This window comes from Gymnoscopelus braueri (assembly GCF_963280865.1).
Source record: "Gymnoscopelus braueri genome assembly, chromosome: 6".
Taxonomy (NCBI): domain Eukaryota; kingdom Metazoa; phylum Chordata; class Actinopteri; order Myctophiformes; family Myctophidae; genus Gymnoscopelus; species Gymnoscopelus braueri.
In genome coordinates, this window is record NC_137607.1 from 8,175,285 (window position 1) to 8,198,385 (window position 23,101).

The following is a 23,101-nucleotide window of genomic DNA, read 5'->3' on the forward strand; positions in this document are numbered from 1 at the left end:
CTTTGGTCTTGTTTTTCTGTAAAGTTGCTTGTAAATATTGGTAGTTGCGGGTTGCTTTTTTGGGGGGGCTTGTTTCTAAAGTGTAGTTATTTGGGCTTGCTTCCATTTAAAACATTTGTTTAAACCAGTTCTCAAACATTTGCATGTCAAGGTCAAGGTCTTTTTTCAAATTAATGTCTTTTTTCCGCAGACCCCCATCTGTTTCAAATAATATTCCAAATATTTCACCTTTTCTTTTTGAAAACGGCAGATCTACAAGCTCACAACGTGTCGCAAATGCGACGCACGGTGAGCTTGTAGATCGGCTATTTTCAAAGAGCCAATGTGTGGTTTAAAGTGCAGACTTGTTTTCATAGACCTGGCTCCTTATTTCTCTCACACAATCTGGCAACACTGGCTGAGGGCTCGAGAGATTGGCTCGCGACGCAGCGGGAAGATGGGAAGACTGTCTAAAGAAAGTTAGATAAATTGTGTTGCTTTGGATTCATCAAAAGAATTATAAACCGGCTTCAGAGAAGATAAAAGAAAGAAGAAGAAGCGGCGGACATTTTAGGTGAGTGTTGACACACAGAAATACTATTTATGTAGGCTTTTTAGCCTACTATTACTGTATTGAAGTGCGTAGGCTGCATGTCTGGATGTTTTTTAAGTCAATCACAAGTCATCATGACCCAACTCTATGGTCAGGACACATTGTTTAGTTATTTAATTTGTCTTGATAAAGGTATTAAGACAATAATTACAAGAAATGATAGTGGGATATACAATATAATTTATGATATAGGCTACTGTCTGTACTGTGTGTGTGTGTGTGTGTGTGTGTGTGTGTGTGTGTGTGTGTGTGTGTGTGTGTGTGTGTGTGTGTGTGGACACACGCTTTCAGTGATGAAGCTACAGAGTGTTTTAATAGCCTATCTCGTGAACTCTGAACATTAATGATTCGCTTATCTCTCTGTGTGTGTGTGTGTGTGTGTGTGTGTGTGTGTGTGTGTGTGTGTGTGTGTGTGTGTGTGTGTGTGTGTGTGTGTGTGTGAGAGAGAGAGAAAAAAGAACCCAGGAAGAGAGAACCATTATGTGTTTTGCCACCCCCCTCCCACAAAGAGAAGAAAACAGTTTGAAGGTAAAGTGATATTGTTTTGTTAAATATTAAAGTAATCATTACTTGTTCAGTAACAGGGGTCTCCCAGACTCTCCACCTATTTAGTAAGCCGAAAATGCATGTCCAGGAATACCAAATTTAACCAATCAGAACTCATACAGGATACAGGATAAATAAGTGCAATTGGAAGTGATGACACAAAGAAGTGGGCATACACAATTTGAAACTGAATTGTCTACTTAATTAAAGAGATGGAGAGACCCCTGCTTTAACCCATTTAGACCAGGAACGCATCTGTGTAATTTTTTTGATTTCTTTGGCTATTCAAAAATAGCAGATCTACAAGCTCATAGCGCGACACCGAGTGGCGCGCTATGAGCTTGTAGATATGCTATTTTTGAATACATATTTTTTAAAGCGAACATTTGTACCTCAAATCTTTTTCCTTTTATGTTCAAAAAAACTTTTAGGATTTAGAGAACATTTTTAGAATCGGCCTCAGGTCTTAATGGGTTAAAGCTGCACTATGTAACTTTCCTCTTCTTCAAGTGCTGTAACCTTTTACCATTGAGCTAATAGAGCCTGCCTGCTTGCTCAGGTGATACATTGAATCTTGACCATGAGATCAAAATTCATGTCAGATCCTGTTTGTGTCTAGGTGAGAGCAGGGAGACGAAATACAACCACCCCAATTGTATAGGTTATATAGTATTATTTGTATTAACATACTCTAACATACAGATTGTGACACCAACGGTGAGGAGGTATTGAAGAAACATACTGTGTAGGACAGTGGTTCTTAAAAATAGGGTCCCCAGGGGGTTCCACAGTGTCCCCAGCTAAATAAGAAACAGTTAAGCACAAAAGCACTATTTCAAAAATAGGCAACGTGTCATGATGCATCGTGAGCTTGTAGATCAGCTATGTTTAGCTATTTCTGAACTATTTTTGACAGTTTGACCAGTTTTGCCTATGGCATGCACAAAATAGGGATGCCAGGCATAAAGGGTTATTACCAGCTAGAATGTAATCCAATGACAATGTACTGTATAATAATTAATTTAACTCTCCCCACCTACAGTATAGACAGTTGTAGAATTCTGTACTAAATCTAATCCAACAATTAACATCTTCTCTATTGGAGGTCCATGGCACCAACTCTTTTACAAATGGGGTCAACATTTGGGGGTCCTTGACATGAAAATGTCATTTCTTTACAGTAAACTCTGTTTGAAGTGTGCCTGCTTTTGTCCAAAATGAAAGTCTGGGAAATGTCATGGTAAAATGTGTTTTAATTTCTAAAACATGTCTTGTTTTCTTCTGTTTCAGGTCCACATTGGCTCTGGTGTGTGGCTCCAAAAGGAGATCTGGAAGATGGTGGCAGCAAACACCAAGGACTCCCTGTTCATGAAGGAGCTTCCTGTTGCCATTTGGGGAACAAGAACCTGAAGACCACGAGCCTTACAAACAAAGAATGCCCCACTAGCAAGGGCGAGGTCAAACCCTCCTGACCCTAGGACTCAGAGGTATGTTTACTGAGGGGTGGGGGTGGGGGGGGTTTCATTATGACTTGATCTCATAATTCAATCTGTTTTGGCTCTGTGCATGACTGTAGTTCTCTTTTCCAGAAGGTGGAATTCCTGTTAGCGTTACTGTTCATACCTTCATTTGGTTGTCTCAGTGGCATCAATTTCAACCAGAAACACATATAGAGATGTTGGGTGTTTCCAATGTATATCTGCTGCCGAGCCAATCAACTGAAGCTATGAAAAACTGAACGGGAAATGGGAATGTCACCTTCTGGAAAAGAGAACTACAGTCATGCACAGAAGCCTATTATTAGTTTATTATGCAAGTCTTATTAGTTTATTATGCAAGCCTTATTAAGCTTATTAATCAATCATAAAAGAAAATACTCTATTGTAATAAAATAATCGATTTTAGGGCTGAAAAAAATGCCGATCTACAAGCTTGCAACTTGTTGGACGCGTTGTGAGCTTGTAGATCAAAAAAGTTATCAATAGAATAATCGTGTAGAATAATTGATAGTGGCAGCCCTACATGCATGTGTGGCAGGGGTAGCTTTTTCCCCCCAATTGTTGTTGTCCATTGTAGCCATCTGGCTTATTGCCTGCCCACTGCCCACCCACCTTTTCCATTCAAATGCATTTTCCATAACTGAAACAGGGGTTTAAAAAACCACTTCACCCCATTTTCAATTCATCTTCATATAAGTGGTCCTCACTATTACACATTTTAAGATGGCACCATTTATGTCTACTCACTCTGTGTTTCATTGATGGTTCGTGGACAGTTTAGAAACCTGCCTACCTTTGACATCATCGGTAGGCAGGTTTGGTCATTTTGAACAACATTTTTAACTTTTTTATTTGTTAATTATTAATGCAAGAACAATGGCTTCTACTTCTGGCATGCAAACTTTCCAGGCAGAGACAAACTGTAGTTTCTATTAGCTTGGAATTTCCATTGGTGATGTCACTGGTAGGCAGGTTTCTGAACGAGTAGACAGAAATATTGCCATTGTATAATGAACATTAGCGAGGACCAGTTATATGAAGATAAGGTTGAAAATGGGTGAAGTTTAAGTTACATTAAAGGATCTACACCATGAATTTAAAAAAAATATTTGATATTTAATATCATATGGTGTATGTCCCTCTGAGCCTAAATCATCACTCAGATATACTCATCCCAAGTCAATTGTCTCTGGCTTATACAGCACTTTCAGCTGCAATACCAAAACGTCCTCTTGGGCAGGGGGGGGGCTACTGAGCAATTCTGTCTGTTAATAAAAAAAAATATTAAAAAAAAATTAAAAAAAAAAAAAAAAAAAAAAGGAAAAATTCTGCATAAAAAGAAGCATCTAAGAAAAATACAAAATCGAAAAAAAAACACTTTGAACATTTTTGAACAATTCCACCAAGTGTTTGAGGTGCCTGTTTCACCCACTTCCGGGGGGCGGAGCCAAAATCCGAGCCCGAAGTATTTGTTCGTAGACCCCCACTTAGGGGGGGTAGAAAAAGTTTCGGAGCGATTCGGGCACTTTTCATTTAACATTGGGTTTGCCATCATTAATGTTTGTGACATCAGAAACATTTCCATTCTGAGATCGCCTGTTCAGACACGCCCATTCTGGAAATCCATGAAATGAGAAGGAATGACTGAATTAAAAAAAAAATACATTTTTTGGGGTACAAGAGACACTGGGGACCCCAAAAATACAAAAAACCAAGAAAAAGGTGATTTTCATGGTGTAGACCCTTTAAGTTATTCTCAAAACATCACAATTCATACAACTCACCCCATGCATGTCTAAGCTAATTATATTTGTTTTATTGGTGGGGGTACTTGTTTGTTTTCTTTCAGACTGTTTCCATTGGTGGCTGGAGGGGCAGATCATTAATGGGGAAGATCTCACAAAGAGGAAGAAGGCCATGGGGAGATACATTTCAGAAAAAAATCCAGGACATCAATAGAAAGGACAAGAAATTGTGTGTCTGTGTATGGGGGGGGTGATATGGGGGTAATGCGTTATAGCGCCACCAGCAGGCCGATTTTTGCAAAAACATTTTTGGCTACAACTCTTGCAGATGTTTTCCAAACATCACACAAATCGGTATACAATATCTCCATAGTCATGTGATCAAGACAGATCTGTCAGATTTTTCATATTCTCTCACTCTTTTCCAGTCATTTGAACACTGTGTGTGTGTGTGTGTGTGTGTGTGTTGTGTGTGTGTGTGTGTGTGTGTGTGTGTGTGTGTGTGTGTGTGTGTGTGTGTGTGTGTGTGTGTGTGTGTGTGTGTGTGTGTGTGTGTGTGTGTGTGTGTGTGTGTGTGTGTGTTCCTCAGGTTGAAGTTTATGAATGTATTTGTTTATTTACATAATTATTTGTTATTTGAATGTTTTTTAGGTTTTTTATAAGAGTTTAATAAATTATTGTTATTTATTAAATTGATTCATGATTATTTATTCCTTTGTGGATTTTGCTCACTTTTATATAGGCTACTGTTTTTTTTTAAATATACCACGTGCTGTGGGCACCTGGCTGAAATTCACCATGATCATGCATCCTCTCCAGCAAAGTTGGTCACTGCATATCAGAATACACTTGAATACACATAAATACCAGATAGCAGCTTAAACCAGCTTAAACCAGCTACCAGCTTAAACCAGCTAAACCATCATAAATACCAGCTACCAGCTTAAACCAGCTACCAGCTTAAACCAGCTAAACCATCAAAAATACCAGCTACCAGCTTAAACCAGCTACCAGTTTAAACCAGCAAAACCTACCACCTTAAGCTGGTCAACCACCAAGACCAGCTTAAGGTGTGTTTTGGACGTCCAAAACACACCTTAAGGTGGTCAACCACCAAGACCAGCTAAAACCAGCTGGTCCAGCTTAGGCTGGTCTAAGCTGGTTTTTTCAGCAGGGTTCTTGCTGAAACTAATGAGACCATTTTGTAATTAAAGCTTTTGTGTTTTATTATGACCAGATCAGAATGACCACACACACACGCACGCACATGTCACATTCCTAAGCCAATAATGTGATGACCGGCTCACATGCGGGTCAACTCCGCCGGTCATCACATTATTGGCTCAGGAATGCTGACTCGCACACAAGGTGACAAGAGTTGGAAGCGGTGGTGTAAAGTAGCTATATACATTTACTCAAGTACTGTACTTAAGTACACTTTTGAGGATTTTGTTTTTACTAATTCTACCCCGCTACATCTCAAAGGCAAATATTGTACTTTTCCTCCACTACAATTATTTGATTTGATACAATTAGTTACTAGTTACTTTGCAGATATAAATCATTATATTACAAAACACACATTAAACACATTAGGCCTATTTTATACATAGGCCATTTGAAAATAGCCGATCTACAAGCTCACAACGTGTCGCATCACGATGCGTTGTGAGCTTGTAGATCAGCTATTTTCAAACATTTTAGTACTTTTACTTTTGGTACTTTAAGTACATTTTGATACCAATACTTTTGTACTTTTACTCAAGTCAATTTTGAATTCCTGACTTTTACTTGCAACAGAGTACTTCTACATTGCAGTATTGATACTTTTACTGAAGTACAACATTTGAGTACTTTTTCCACCACTGGTTGGAAGGTAGATGGAAGGTTGATAGGTGAGCCAAAACGAGCGCTCCCTCCCCGTGCCGGCTGTAGGGGTGGGCTCAGCCCACCCAGATGTGCATCTATAGCCCACATAATCACAAGTTAAGAAAAACATGAATTGTTCATGCATTGAAAAAGAAAATGCCACTATAGCATTTCTAACTTCTGATTGGGTGGGCAGCCAATAGCCCACCTCCTCCAAAGTAACCCTCTGCTGGTCGTGTTCACTTCAGACACAAACACAGCTCTAAAGGTCTTTTCAGAGTCATTGTGTAATAATCCTGTCATTGAGAGGTGACTGGGGCATTTATTGTCTCCACCAGGCCAAAAGGCATGGCGAGAGAGTATGTTTTAGACCCTGTCTGTCCTTCCGTGTGTGTGTGTGTGTGTGTGTGTGTGTGTGTGTGTGTGTGTGTGTGTGTGTGTGTGTGTGTGTGTGTGTGTGTGTGTGTGTGTGTGTGTGTGTACAGTCTGCACTCTGCAGCTTTTGGGTTCTTCCTCACAGAAGAAGTGGTTAATTGGGCTGCCAAACCCTCTCCACCCCGGGTCGCCGTCTCTCCGGCCGTCATATGTCTCTCAAGATGTCACTGCGCTCGTCGTGGTCGCTCCAATGAACATAAACATAAACAAAAACATCCCCCATAACCAGCATCACCTTCTCTGGACAGGACCTCCCCCTCTCACCGGTTGTCACAAACCTGGGAGTAAAAATAGACCCTCACCTTAACTTCGAGGCCCACGTCAAATACCTATGCAAAACATCCTTCTTTCACCTCAGAAACATTTCAAAACTCTGTCCCACACTCACGCTAGCAGATTCAGAAAAGCTCGTCCACGCCTTTGTCTCCTCCAGGTTGGACTATTGCAACGCACTTCTCATCGGGATCCCTAGCAAGAGCCTTCAAAGGCTCCAGTATATTCAGAACAGCGCTGCAAGGGTCCTGATGAGAGTGCGCAAACATGAGCACATCACACCCATCCTCCGTTCACTCCACTGGCTTCCCGTTGCTTTCCGGACCCAATACAAAATATCCCTGTTGACACATCAGTGCATCCACGGCAACGCTCCCTCATACCTCAAGGACCTAGTCTCCCTACAACCCTCGACCCGCGACCTCCGCTCTTCAAACACCAACCTCCTCAACACCCGCAAGGCCAATCTACGCACCATGGGCGACCGGGCTTTCTGCTCGGTCGCCCCTGAACTGTGGAACGCCCTCCCTGTCCACCTGAGAGCACCACAGTCGGTCGACTGCTTTAAGAGAGGATTAAAGACCTACATTTTTAGCAAAGCATATTTTTTTTTGCTGGTTTTACCTCTAGGCTTTATGCCCCCAGTTTTAATTGTTTTGTTTCAGTTTCTTAGTTGCTGTTTTCTTTTATTGATTGGTGTGATGTTTGTTTTTATGCATTTTCCTTCTGTAAGCACTTTGAGATTTCTTGTAAATGTAAAGTGCGTTATAAATAAAATCCATTATTATTATTATTATTAAATTATATTATATTTTAGGGAATTGTAATTGTTGTTAAAAAAAAGTAATACCTAGAAAACCTTATACGTCTTTGACCCATGTACAGTCAGACATGTACACACATCACAATTTATTTTGACAGAAAGTGATATGATGTCTGTCTGTCTGTCTGTCTGTCTGTCTGTCTGTCTGTCTGTCTGTCTGTCTGTCTGTCTGTCTGTCTGTCTGTCTGTCTTCTGAATTATGTGTAATATGAACATTCAATTAAAATGATTCCGTGAAAATAGCAGATCTACACGTTGCAACGCTAGTATAGTAGGCCTATCTGTTGCTAAGTGATTCGGTGAAGAGGGGGAGGGGTGTGAGGGGGCCGAGTACAAACCCTTGGGGGACCCCGGTCAAGTGCATAGGGTTTAAGTTGTTAAAGCTGATAACACACACACAAACACTAGTACACACGCATGCATACACGCACGCACGCACGCACGCGCACACACACGCATTGCTATAGAATGTGGATAGAGAGTCAGGTTTGGCTCATCCAACGTGTCGGACAAGGCAGTGATTATAAGTCAGTGAGTGTCAACTAGCATGTCACTCTGCTGTGATTTGTGGTTTTAAGTGGAGGGACAAGTAGGATAACAGGTTATATCTTATTTACCATTATTTTTCACACACACACACACACACACACACACACACACACACACACACACACACACACACACACACACACACACACACGCCCGAAGGGCGACGGTCTAGTAAGAATGAATTTAACTCAAACAATGTACAAATGTAACCACCTGGAGCCATGAGCCATTCTTTGTCCATCTCAGTGGCGGTATATATGCATTCAACCTGGGAACTGGACAGCCTGTATGACCTGTAAATGCTTAAGCATGTGGAGAAAACTGACAATGCTAGCTTAACTGGAACTGGAACATAATTGACTTTACCAAGACTCAACCAGAGATCACAAAACTGGATCACAGTTGTCTTCCTCTTGCTCCTTTTCATTTGTGGAATATGAAAGACAGAAAGAAAGAATGGAAGTTAGTGAATGTATTCATGTAGGCCTACTATGTAAAACCATAAATGGAATAAATAAAAATGAAAAGAAATGAAATTAAATTAAATGAAATAATACTGGCAAATGTGAAGTCACAGTCACCAACAACAAGATTTATGACACAGGTGGTCTCCCATCCAAATTAGTCCCCCCCCTCTTTTTTTTGTTGCATTTTCTAAATGTAGATCAATCTACAAGCTCCAACGCGCTGTCATGTACGTCAGCTTGTACATTGGCTATTTTCACTAAATAAGGCTGAAGTGGTTAAAATTCATATTGTATTTTTGTATGTTTTTTGCGCGCGTGAATGAGTGCGCGTGCGCGTGCGCGCGTTTGTGTGTGCGTGCAGTGCATCCTCTTGCTCCAGCGGTCAGGATGAGACAGAACACCTGGGAGAGTGGAAATTGGAAATGCCTGAGACTTGGTTAAGTGAATATAGTCTGTCTGTGCTAAATAATAATACGCTCACAATGGCCTTGTGAGCTTGTAAATCTGCTATTTTCAATGAATATTCGCCCCAGTTAATAATCGTGTCGCTACTACCACAGAAGGCCAGTTTTCAACTCATCGGATTGGACCGTGGGTAAAAACAACATAACGTGAATAGTCTAATTCAAATAGTCTTGAAATATTTTAGGCGGAGGTTTGAGAGAGAGAAACAATCAGGGACATCAGCTCTCATGCCGTCAATACGAAAAGGTCCTGCATGCACAGTATGAGTTCAAGTCCAAAATGACCTCATGTCATGTAATGGATTATCATTTTTGTTAGCCTTAAAAAAAAATCCAGACAATGAAAGTCTGGAGTTAATCCCTTGTGTTTTCTGTGTAGCGTTCTTTTGCTGTCAGAGTATGGGCCCCAGGGAGGTTATGTGAGGTATGTTGACATGTAGTGAGAGTCACCTGATAGGACAGACACTGTGCTGCCAGATAACAACTTTGGAGCAGTGTTGACTTTGACAGCAAATGTTTCTGTTGTTTTAGTCATAGTCATTTGGATACAATTCCATTTAGTTTCAGTCATATTTTAGTCATCTGAAATGTTTTAGATTTAGCCTAGTTTTGTGTTGACTAAATATCTACAGTTGATTTAGTCGACAATACATTATTTTAGCAAGCCTTGCTGGCGTCGTTATACCGTCATTATGCCCGAAACAAGCTCGACACGTTGTGAGCTTATAGCTATTTTAGGACCGTGACACCCTCGTGCTACCAAGCATAAAATGACTTGTCTTAATTATTATACTGGATCTCTTCTCCACTAGTCCCTCCCTAGTATTTAAGACAAAGATTGTATTTGTTTAAATTGACTAAATATTTTGTGATTGTTAAGCTTACTTTTTATTGTGTTTTTATGTAGTTTTCGTCAGTGAAAAAAGGTAGTCAAAGAAACATTTGCTGTTAACAGTCAACAAAATGAACACAGTTTTTACTGACTCCTGAGAAAAGATTCTGTCAGATATGAGTCTGTGGTTCATTTGTGTTGTTTCTGCTTTGATTGATTGATTGATTGATTGATTGATTGATTGATTGAATATTATATTGACAATTTGAAGGTAACTGATATGATTATATAACTATACATTAAACTCCAGGTGGAATGCATTCATTTTGGCTTACTGTCACGTTTAATCTAAAAACTATGTTTTGCATTTAAATGGTGCCAAATCAAATGTAATCAGACTTGTTTTCAGTTAAACACTGCGATTTGATGTCATTTTATGTGTTTCAAAACACTTCTTCCCAAAAAAGTGGGAAGAAGTGTAGAAAGAAACTTTTAGTTTTAATTAGTTTTGAAAGTAGATTTGCAAGTTGGCTGAGTTTTACTTCCATTTTAGTAGTTGTAGTGTTAGTTTTAGTTTCAATTTTATTTATTTAGTTACATTTATACTTTAAAAATAATGACGTTTTAGTATTTTGACGCAATTTCTTCATCATGAGTAGAAAGAATGGAAAGTGTGTGTTTGTGTGTGAAGAAAGTGTTAATGTTTCTGCCTTATTTGATTTCTAAAGAGGCTATGTTGAAATATAAAACTGTGGCAACATTGACTTGAGCTTTTTGCAGGTTGTCATAATAAGGTTCCTCTTTGATTGGCTACTGGTGATGAGCACAGAGCATGTAGTGGTCAGTCTTCAATGGTACTGAGACTTAAGGCCTCGATACACGTAGCACTTTTTCCAGCAACATCAACAGACGACATCATCATCAACGAGCAACATGATGAGACACAGGGCAACAGTTTTTTTGGGCAACAGGCAACTGTTGCCCAAAAAGCTGATCAGCTCCAATTTGATCACCTACAATTTCAACTGTTCTGGTAAAAAAAATACCTACAATTTCAACTGTTCTGGTAAAAAAAAAATAATTCCAGAATGCAAACACTTCCTTCCTGCGTAAAAGATGGAGACTGAAGCCTATGCTGCCCTCACAACTATATTTTTTCCTGCTTTTCTTTTACTAAAGTAAGTATACATATCACTTTTTATCTCAAATACACTACGCAAATGTAAATTAAAATGTAATAACAGAAATAAAGTAATTACTTGGTAAAGAGGCAGTAATGTGAAACTAGCTACTTGTCATTAGCCAAGCATTCCTATGTTGTGTACTTTAATAACATGCCACATTTTTACCTATTGTTATTACTTAATCTATTATGACACACAATAACTGAATACATTATCTGCTGTTAGGTGGAAACCTCATATATTCAAATGTAGGCCTACTATGTAAGACCATAAATGGAATAAATAAAAATGAAAAGAAATGAAATTAAATTAAATTAAATGAAATAATACTGGCAAATGTGAAGTCACAGTCACCAACAACAAGATTTATGACACAGGTGGTCTCCCATCCAAATTAGTCCCCCCCCTCTTTTTTTTGTTGCATTTTCTAAATGTAGATCAATCTACAAGCTCCAACGCGCTGTCATGTACGTCAGCTTGTACTTTGGCTATTTTCACTAAATAAGGCTGAAGTGGTTAAAATTCATATTGTATTTTTGTATGTTTTATGCACGCGTGAATGAGTGCGCGTGCGCGCGCGTTTGTGTGTGCGTGCGTGCAGTGCATCCTCTTGCTCCAGCGGTCAGGATGAGACAGAACACCTGGGAGAGTGGAAATCGGAAATGCCTGAGACTTGGTCAAGTGAATATTGTCAGTCTGTGCTAAATAATAATAATATTACGCTCACAATGGCCTTGTGAGCTTGTAAATCTGCTATTATCAATGAATATTCGCCCCAGTTAATAATCGTGTCGCTACTACCACAGAAGGCCAGTTTTCAACTCATCGGATTGGACCGTGGGTAAAAACAACGTAGCGTGAATAGTCTATTTCAAATAGTCTTGAAATTGGCTTCAGGTCTTCATAGACCGCCGAAGTCTGACGTCATTTACACATCCTTTGTTTGTCTACCTGGTTTGCAGTTTTCCACCCCCGTTCTGAATCCCATAGACGTATTGAATATCGCGTCAAATAAGAACTGTGTTCCAAAAATAAACACATGACCCCGGCGGGTTGACTCTTATGGATATGAAGCATCAACTGACGGTGAGAAAACGCTAATGTTACTTCCGCCGAATTAGTTACATTTTCGCCAGAAACAGACTGTATCAAATATAAGTGACTGACTATCATAAATGATACAGAACCTCCTCCCTGACAATAACGCCGACACGCGGTGTTTATTTTTGGACCACAATTCTTATATGAGACGATTCTAAGATGACCCAATGTTATTCTCCATAGAGAAATTACTTCCGCAAACCTGGGGATGAACGAGTGACGTCAGGACTTCGGTGCTCTATAGCAGAGGTTCCCAACCACCGGTCCGCGGACCGGTGCCGGTCCGCGGGACATATCCCGCCGGTCCGTGAGAAGACACCCAGGAATTTAGGGAATTTGGGTTTTGTGTGTTTTTTTTTTTTTTTTAAATCATTAAAGTTATTATTTTAAACAAAGCCCAATAACAATTTCAACCCAGCTGCGCATCTATCATTAACATATCACAAACGATACAAATATATTTGATCAAAACAAATAGTACTTGTAGACTTAGATCCATTATTTTCGCTGCGCGAGGCGGCACCCAAGCGCACTGAGGTATAATTTCTTCAGCAGCAGGGTAGTAGAAAGAACAGATCTGCAAGCTCACAACGCATTGCATCAGGGGGCGTTGTTTACAGCTGTTTAGCTTGTAGATCTGTTCTCCGCCCGACGCGTGCTCCGTAACGTCACTTAACAGCGCCAGACCAGTGTTGACATGTCCGTTTATTATAAGCGACTTAAAACTCAAAATATCGCCACACGTGTCAGTGGCACGCCTCGCCTTAGCAGAGTAACCAACAGAGAGTTTAGTTGCTTGTAAATATTAGTAGGTTGAAGTTTTTTTTGAATAGCCCATGTAGCCCAGGTTTAAAGTATGTGGCCGGCTGGCCGCTTCTTTTGGGCTTGTTTTTCTTAGACCTGGTTGCTTATTTCTCTCTCAATCTCTGGCAACACTGTCTGCGACTGACCACAATGCATTATCATAATAGTTGGAGTAATTATCAAAAAAGATGCAAAAGCAGTCAACACTAACACACTTCTTCACTGGGCCCACCAAGGCAGATAAAAGGCCAAATGAAGGCGAAAAAGAGGATGAAGGAGCTAAGAAAAAGAAAAAGTCCACATTCAATCGCAAATATAACAGCTCCTACATCCAATACGGCTTCACCGCAACAGGTGACGAAGATGCCCCGGAGCCATTGTGTGTGTTATGCGGGAATACGTTGGCTAATTCAGCTATGAAGCCATCAAACTTGAGTCGTCACCTCCAAAAAAATCACCCGGAACACAAAGATAAGACAGTGGCATTCTTTGAGGAAAAAAAACGAGGACAAATAAGCCAGCAGCAGACAATTAAAAAGACAACTTCAGTCAATGTAACTGCTTTGAAATGCTCATATTTGGTGGCAAATAGAATTGCTAAATTAAAGAAGCCTTTCGACATTGGAGAGAGCTTGATACTTCCATCCACAAAGGACATTTGTCGAGAAATGTTTGGGGAATCTTTTGCTAAGAAAGTTGGGCAAATTCCTCTCTCTGATAACACAGTAAAAAGGAGAATTGATGACATGGCTGAGGATGTTGAGACGCAGTTATTTGAAAGGATTCGTGCATCTCCATGGTATGCTATTCAAGTTGATGAGTCAACTGACGTGGAAAATAAGGCAATATTACTTGCTTATGTCCGCTATATATATAAAGATGACTTGCAAGAGGATGCACTGTGTGTTTTGTCACTCCCAACAAAAACGACTGGAGAAGAAATCTTCAAAGCCTTGCATGAATATGCTACTGATAAACTGGACTGGGCTTTCTGTGTTGGTGTGTGCACTGACGGTGCTGCGGCGATGACTGGCCGCCTGTCTGGCTTCACAACTAGACTGAAGCAGGTTGCCCCGAATTGTGAAGCCACTCACTGCATCATTCATCGGGAGATGCTGGCAAGTAAAAAAATGTCCCCCGAGTTGAACAGTGTATTGAGTGAAGTGATCAAGGTAATCAACTTCATAAAAGCGCACGCGCTTAACACACGTTTATTTGAGCAAATGTGTGAAGAGATGGATGCAGACCACAAGCGGCTCCTTCTACACACAGAGGTTCGATGGCTATCCAGGGGTAAGGCCCTTAACAGAGTGTATGAACTACGACAGCCGCTGCAGGTGTTTCTTAACGAGAAGGGCTCTGACCTGGCCAAGCACTTCGCAGATGAAGACTGGGTTGCAAAACTGGGGTATTTGTGTGATATATTTACACATCTGAACGAACTGAATCTGTCGCTCCAGGGGAAAATGACAACAGTCTTTAAAGTGGCCGACAAAGTGTCTGCTTTTAAATCCAAATTAGATTCATGGGCAAAACGAGTTGACAAAGGTGTCTATGATATGTTCCATACATTTGCTGAGTGCGTGGGAGAAAGACAACGCAGACCCCTATCGAAACTGCTGAGCAACCACCTACGTTCGCTGTCAGCGGAGTTCCAGCGCTATTTCCCCCCAGAAAAGGACCCGAGGACTGGGAATGAATGGATACGTGATCCCTTTGCTTCCGACGCGTCAACTCTAACAATTGAACAAGAGGACAAACTGCTGGAGCTAAAGAATGACGGAGGATTAAAAACTTTTTTCACGTCGCATTCTGTCCCATCCTTCTGGATTAAAGTGAAGACGGAATACCCCGAACTATCCACACTAGCGCTAAAGACCTTGTTACCTTTCCCGTCTACGTACTTGTGTGAGGCTGGCTTTTCAGCCATGACAGCCACCAAGACCAAGTTTAGAAGCCGATTGGATTGTACAAATACACTTCGTTTGTCTTTGACCTCCATCACACCACGCTACGAACTGCTTGTATCGGGGAAGCAGGCTCAGGTCTCCCACTAGTGGTGAGTTATTATTATGACCAAAGTTGTTCCTGCCTGCCTGTGTATGTGATGTTGCAATACTGTTTTTCAACGTGATGTCAAATCACTAATTAATTACTACTACTATGCAATGATGTGATGTTGCTATACTGTTTTGATGTCAAATCACTAATTCATTACTACTGTGCAATGATGTGATGTTGCAATACTGTTTTTCAACGTGATGTCAAATCACTAATTAATTACTACTACTATGCAATGATTTGATGTTGCTATACTGTTTTTCAACGTGATGTCAAATCACTAATTAATTACTACTACTATGCAATGATGTGATGTTGCTATACTGTTTTTCAACGTGATGTCAAATCACTAATTAATTACTACTACTATGCAATGATTTGATGTTGCAATACTGTTTTTCAACGTGATGTCAAATCACTAATTACTACTACTATGCAATGTTGTTTGTATTGGCGAGTGTGTCGTCTCTCTGCTTTTAAGCTGTGTTGTATTTTTTTGCTATTGGTATTGCTTGCAGTATGTGACGTTGCAAGACAGACTGTATTGACATGAGCGTGTCAAAGCTTATCCTCGCCGGGCCTACCGACAGCGGTAAATGTTGTGGTGTTGTTCGCGATTGTGGCTTGTGTCTCTGCATCAGTTGTAGGCCTACATCTTTTGTATTTTCATACTGTTGGAGTAAAAGTCTGTTATACACTCTCAGACCGTGTCTTTCTTACATCAATAATTTAGCCCCAACTGGCAGTGTGTAATATGTGTCTAGATGTAATTGTAGCCCACCCATCACATATATGTGACATATATATGTTACATATATTTCCTTGCCGGTCCGCGAAATTTTCCAGAACTGGCAGCCGGTCCCTGGTATCAGAAAGGTTGGGAACCCCTGCTCTATAGGTTAAATTCGTTTAGACACATATTTTAGGCGGAGGTTTGAGAGAGAGAAACAATCAGGGACATCAGCTCTCATGCCGTCAATACGAAAGGTCCTGCATGCACAGTATGAGTTCAAGTCCAAAATGACTTCATGTCATGTAATGGATTATCATTTTTGTTAGCCTTAAATTTTTTTCCAGACAATGGAAATCTGGAGTTAATCCCTTGTGTTTTCTGTGTAGCGTTCTTTTGCTGTCAGAGTATGGGCCCCAGGGAGGTTATGTGAGGTATGTTGACATGTAGTGAGAGTCACCTGATAGCCAGGACAGACATTGTGCTGCCAGATAACAACTTTGGAGCAGTGTTGACTTTGACAGCAAATGTTTCTGTTGTTTTAGTCATAGTCATTTGAATACAACTCCATTTAGTTTCAGTAATATTTTAGTCATCTGAAATGTTTTAGATTTAGCCTAGTTTTTTGTTGACTAAATATCTACAGTTGATTTAGTCGACAATACATTATTTTAGCAAGCCTTGCTGGTGTCGTTATACAGTCATTATGCCCGAAACAAGCTCGACACGTTGTGAGCTTATAGCTATTTTAGGACCGTGACACCCTCGTGCTACCAAGCATAAAATGACTCGTCTTAATTATTATACTGGATCTCTTCTCCACTAGTCCCTCCCTAGTATTTAAAACAAAGATTTTATTTGTTTAAATTGACTAAATGCTTTGTGATTAAGCTTACTTTTTGTGTTTTTATGTAGTTTTTGTCAGTGAAAAAAGGTAGTCAAAGAAACATTTGCCGTTAAGTCAACAAAATGAACACAGTTTTTACTGACTCCTGAGAAAGGATTCTGTCAGATATGAGTCTGTGGTTCATTTGTGTTGTTTCTGCTTTGATTTTTTGATTGATTGATTGATTGAATATTATATTGAAAATTTGAAGGTAACTGATATGATTATATAACTATATATTAAACTCCAGGTGGAATGCATTCATTTTGGCTTACTGTCACGTTTAATCTAAAAACTATGTTTTGCATTTAAATGGCGCCAAATCAAATGTAATCAGACTTGTTTTCAGTTAAACACTGCGATTTGATGTCATGTTATGTGTTTCAAAACACTTCTTCCCAGCAAAGTGGGAAGAAGTGTAGAAAGAAATTTTTTTTGGTTGAATTTCAGTTTAGTTTTGAAAGTAGATTTGCAAGTTGGCTGAGTTTTACTTCCATTTTAGTAGTTGTAGTGTTAGTTTTAGTTTCAATTTTATTTATTTAGTTACATTTATACTTTAAAAATAATGACGTTTTAGTATTTTGACGCAATTTCTTCATCATGAGTAGAAAGAATGGAAAGTGTGTGTTTGTGTGTGAAGAAAGTGTCAATGTTTCTGCCTTATTTGATTTCTAAAGAGGCTCTGTTGAAATATAAAACTGTGGCAACATTGACTTGAACTTTTTGCAGGTTGTCATGATAAGGTTCCTCTTTGATTGGCCACTGGTGATGAGCACAGAGCATGTAGTGGTCAGTCTTCAATGGTACTGAGACTAAGGGTGCGTTTGGATATAAGACACTGAGCTCACTGGTCCAACACAAACCAATACGTGAGTGCTCTCCCGGTGCGCTTATCCGAACGCACCCATAGTTTGTACAAAGGTGAACTGGTGTGTACAGTACATCCACCCCAAAGTGGGCTCAGGTGCAGGTTTAAAAAAATAACTATAATGTGTCACAGCATTGAGACGCGCTTTGAGCTTGAAGATCGGCTACTTTTGTTGTTTTTGTGTGACGAAGTAGGGCATTAACACTTCGCATTGTGATGCATTGTGAGCTTGTAGATCTGCTGTTTTTGAAAGATTTGGAAAATAATGATTACTTTTGGTACTAGTTGTGTACTTTTACTCAAGTAAAAATGTTGAATACAGGACTTATACTTCCATGTGTGCCTCCAGTATGTCATCACCTAAATTAAGCATTTGGTGCATTTTGGTGTTAGTTGGTGGTGGGACAAGTACAGGTTATATCTTGTTTACCATAATTTTTCTCACACACACACACACACACACACACACACACTCTCTAGCTGGTTGAGGCATGTCAAACACTGTTCAGTGACAAAGATGCTTCGGAGCAATGTTGACAACTCTCAATCAATCAAGCTTTATTTATACGGCACAATTCAGACAACAAGTGCAGTTCAATGTTCTTCACAGGAAGAGAAAAGAAAGTTCAAGACAAGGCAAACAATAAAAAGCAGAGATGCATATAAATGCATTTAAAAATAATAACATTAAAAATAGTAAAACAGGAATAGAAATGTAGCAATCTAAGTAAAAGCAATGCTAAAAAGATGCGTTTTAAGATTTAAAAAAAAAATGTCCACAGATTCAGAGACCCTCAGATCCCCGACCCCCGGCCACAAAGCATGGGACCATAATAGCTAAAAGCTGTTGTCCATATTTTATTGTATTAGCCTCCAGAATCTGTAGGAGACCAGCGCTAGAGGATCTAAGGGTACTTAGGAAGCATTGCTGCCAAGTAGGCAGGTGCATTCCCATGAAATGACTAACCTAACGTCCATAAGTATATCATTGTTACGAAAACCCTTTAGGGTCTAGGTTTGGGTTTGTAACACAAGGATGGAAAACAGGTTGTTGAGCAAAGGTGTGCAAATAATGGAGGCCACACAATGGTTTGAGCAAAAGGTGCTGTGTGCTTTTACTCTTCAAGCAGTGTTATTTACAATATGTACATTTCAGTATGCACAGGGCATAAGGTTTAACCAAAACAAAAGTAAGCCACTACCAGGGGACTCGGGTGTTGCCAAAATAACAAACAAAACAGCTAGGGAACAAAAGACAGCTCAACTACCTAACTAAATTGTAACTAGTACAAAACAAAAGTCTGCCTACCTTAAACTACACTAACAATGACCAGTGTCAAAATACATAGGTGGCAAACACCCCTTACCTAGTGTGCTTAACACTGTTCTTCCTACAGTACGTGATGGCTATGTACAGAGGCCTCTGTCTTTCCTGTCCCAAGGCAGCGGCATACACAAAGCAGGTTTAACTGTAGAACACTTTCTGGGCTGCTATGGTTAGCTCTGGGAATGTAGATGCATTCAGGTGAAATGTTGGTGAGAGAATGAACAGAGGTGGAACCCAGCCTTTTATAGGCAGCAGATGGTGGTGATTGGATGAAGGTGGGGCCAGGTAACAGTTTGATTGACAGCTGATGGGTTGGTGACTTCAGACCTGTAGTGAGTGACAGAGGGGAGAGATAGACAGGACAAAACCACAGTAGCAACCATAGTGGAACGTAACAATCATGTACAGTATACATTGCTGCTATGCTCACGCACCTTTTTCATATCTTATATCTCAGGTAGGCTACTAGTGTAAATATGTAGATAACTTGTTTGTTTTTTTCGTTCTCTTGTTTGATCTCCCCCCCCTCCCCCTTCTTCCTCCCCCTCTTCTTTCCTATGGAAATAACCTGACGATGGAAACGATGTACACAAACACATTTCACCCACTTTTTCACTTTGTAAAGCCTGTGATGTGACAATAAACCTGATTCTGATTCTGAACCCTAGAATCCCTATTCTGGGGGGAACATTCGCCGAAAATCCACAAGCTCTATCGATCAGATAATTACTTTCAAATTGTAATTATGTCATTTATCTCCTATCCAACAACTAGCATTATTTTTTCCGTATGTAATAAAAAATGACAATGATTTTATAATGGGGGTGTTTGGGGGGGGGCACCCAAAAAAATCTTGCTTAGGGCCACGAAAATCCTAGGGCCGGCCTTGCTATCGATCTACAATTCCTGAGCTTGTAGATCGGCTATTTTGCTGCAAAGAGGTTTGGTGTAGAGTTTAGAAAACGAGCAAACCAAGTACAAAGCCAAAAGTCAAGTTTACTAAGTATTGAGGGTTTAAGAAGTGGTTAAAGTGGTCTGAAAACACTCATTAACATATTCATGGCAAACATAATGTGTAAACAAGCAAACAAACCAAAAAAAAGATCCATTTACACAACACTGATGATAATGCTGTCAAACAAGTCTATGAAGCATCATTTAATACAATAGTAGTGTAGGTCCCTGCTTCTCTCTCTGCTAAGGGGTCTTTGGCCCCAAATGACATTGAGGACCCCTGATGTAATGAATAATAGCAGTGGTGGAAAAAGTACTCAATTTTTTTACTCAAGTAAAAAAGTATCAATACTGCAATATAGAAATACTCCGTTACGAGTAAAAGTCCGGTATTCAAAATGTACTCGGGTAAAAGTAAAAAAGTATTGGCATCAAAATGTGCTTCAAGTACCAAAAGTAAAAGTACTCATTATGCAGAATGTCCCATTTCAAGTTTTCAAATGTATAAACATCTTTTGAAAATAGCGGATCTACAAGCTCACGATGCGTCACGATGCGATGCATTTTGAGCTTGTAGATCGGCTATTCTCAAATGGCCGAAATGTATAGGGCTGAAGTGGTTAATGTATGTTTTGTAATCAAAATCCAAATCCAAAAAGTAACTAGTAAGTAAAGATTTCAAATAATTGTAGTGGAGTAAAAGTATACAAAATTGCCTCTGAGTTGTACTGCAGTACAAGTAAAAGTATTGGAAATTGGAAATACTAAAGTAAAGAACAAATACCTCAAAATTGTACTTAAGTACAGTACTTGAGTGAATGTACTTAGTTACTTTCCACCACTGCATAACAGCCCTTCTTGACCCTAGTTTTTGTAGGACGGTGGCTAGAACCAACGGGGACTTGAACATGTGCTGTAGCTGACCATACCTGGTCACTGTGTAGCTTTAGTTCCTGCCAGTGTGAACGCAGCAGGACTGTCTCTAGACTGTTATTCACAAGTGATACGATGTGTGTATTCACACATCGTCCACCTATCTGCAACGGTTGCCGTGGTAACCATGTAAAAACATAGGCGTGAGTAATGCTCTTGTCATGCTACTGTGTCACTCGCCGAAAACGGCGACCAATGGGCGATCTACAAGCTCTCAATGCCTCGTTGTGAGCTTGTACATCAGCTGCTTTCGGCAAGCAACAAAGTATAAATCGCGATTCAGAGTGGGAGTGTCCAGACTGAGACACATTTATAGAAATCACATTTGAATCACGTTTCAAACCAGCTAGTAATGTGCTTCAAATATGATTTAGCAAAAATCTGTTTCCATTTGTTTTATTTTTGCTTAATAAAACCAATATGATTCTAATATGGATAGACCAAACATCTGATTTGGGCTGACAGTGTGAACATAGCCTAAGATAAGCAGCTGAAAATCACTTTTTCCAAATGAACATTGGTCCGTCACATTTTGTATTTTGTTTATTTTTTAACTTTTGTTTTAAATTTAAATGTGCATTTATTATCACAAACATATACAGTAGCCACTAGGGCTGGGCAATATGGAGAAAATCTATTATTGTGATATTGTTTTCGCACATACCTCAATATCGATAATGGTAATATCAGCATAACAATATTGCTTTAACCAACATCCCAGACGATTTAGTTTAATATAATGATGTCTATATATAATATTGATATATTGCCCAGCCCTAAACCACAGTGACGTTGACTGATAAGCCTAATTTATAAACCCCATAGTATGTTGCTTGCCTTTTCTGAACGCGCTGTGTACGATAATCCTCATTATCATTTATTGCAATAAAATCGTATCGCAGATATTTTTAATCATGGTGAAATTGCCCTCCGTCATACACTGGGATCAATTTGTTTTTGCCGGTCTGTTGACTCTGTACTTGGACTGTTTTTCTTTTAAAATCCCTACACCAAATCTATATACACCAAACATATCGGGTCTACAAGCTCACAACACGCGGCAACACAACAAGTTATGAGTCTGTAGACCTGCAATTTTCACTGGGGTACAAGTGACAAAAATTGCATTTTAAGAGTTTAAATCATATGCTGATTAACGCGTCTTTAATCTTTAATCAATATTATTTCGGACACAATAATCGTGACATGAACTTTTCATATGGTCCCATCCCTACCGTTTTGCGATGAATTACGTGCGTCTGAATCCCGTTACACACCGCAAAGCGATGGGCTCTATGCACAGCAGCCATATTGGAAAGAAATTGGGCCTCTTCCTTACTTCCTTCACAGGTGTTACCAATGATACTAATGAAGTCTCTGTTCCATTCTGGTCAGACAGAGTCAGGGTGTTGATATTGTGCATGTCGGCTCACTGGAAACACTCTGCTACACCAGTGGGTCTCAAAGTGTGGTCCAGGGACCCTCATGGTTACTTGAGGGGGTTCCAAATTGTCCCTAACGGGTGTGTAACTCTGAGAGTGTACAAATGGAACACTTGTACACTCACCATTTGTACACTCTCAGAGTTATGGGGGTCCTTGAAATTAAAACGTTTGAGAACCACTGTGCTACACTAAATGGATCAGAGCCTTAATTAGTTTAAGTGGTAAGGCCTGTGAAGGAAGTAAGGAAGAGACACAATGTCCTGTACATAGAGCCTAGTTGGTGTCATTTTATGTTTAGTGTATGATGCCTTATCTTGTAGCAGTAACTTCTCTGTCTGTGTGTCGACCACACCATTAATGGAAGAGCTCCATGACACCATTTGGTGACAAATGACATTTTTTTAATAACAATGCAGAGATAAAGCTGTAGGAAATTATGTGTGTTATGTTGGGTATGGTTTTATGCTCCCATCGTACAACAAAGTATAAATAAAGAGTCAAAGCACACAGAAAAGTTCCCGCCTCGCATTTTATAGTGGCATAAAAACTAGCAATGCTTTACGTAACATTTCAGCGGATTAAAGGACCACTTCACCCATTTTCAGCCGTATCTTCATATAATTGGTCCTCACTAATGCTCATTATGAGATGGCACCATTTCTGTGCCAACTGTGGACAGTTCAGAAACCTGCCTACCAGTTGAATTAATGGCTT

The 23,101-nt window shown here is 39.8% G+C and overlaps 1 protein-coding gene and 1 long non-coding RNA gene across 2 annotated transcripts in view; one reads left to right on the top strand and one right to left on the bottom strand.

Annotated features, from left to right (window-relative positions):
• LOC308087214 (NACHT, LRR and PYD domains-containing protein 3-like) overlaps positions 1–23,101 on the bottom strand; it is a 126,955-nt gene that overhangs the window by 86,947 nt on the left and 16,907 nt on the right. The gene's annotated exons all lie outside the window — the stretch shown is intronic.
• LOC308087307 lies at positions 1,015–5,062 on the top strand. Its single transcript, XR_013933312.1, has 3 exons — positions 1,015–1,120; positions 2,429–2,625; positions 4,487–5,062. It is a non-coding gene; the product is annotated as an uncharacterized lncRNA (long non-coding RNA).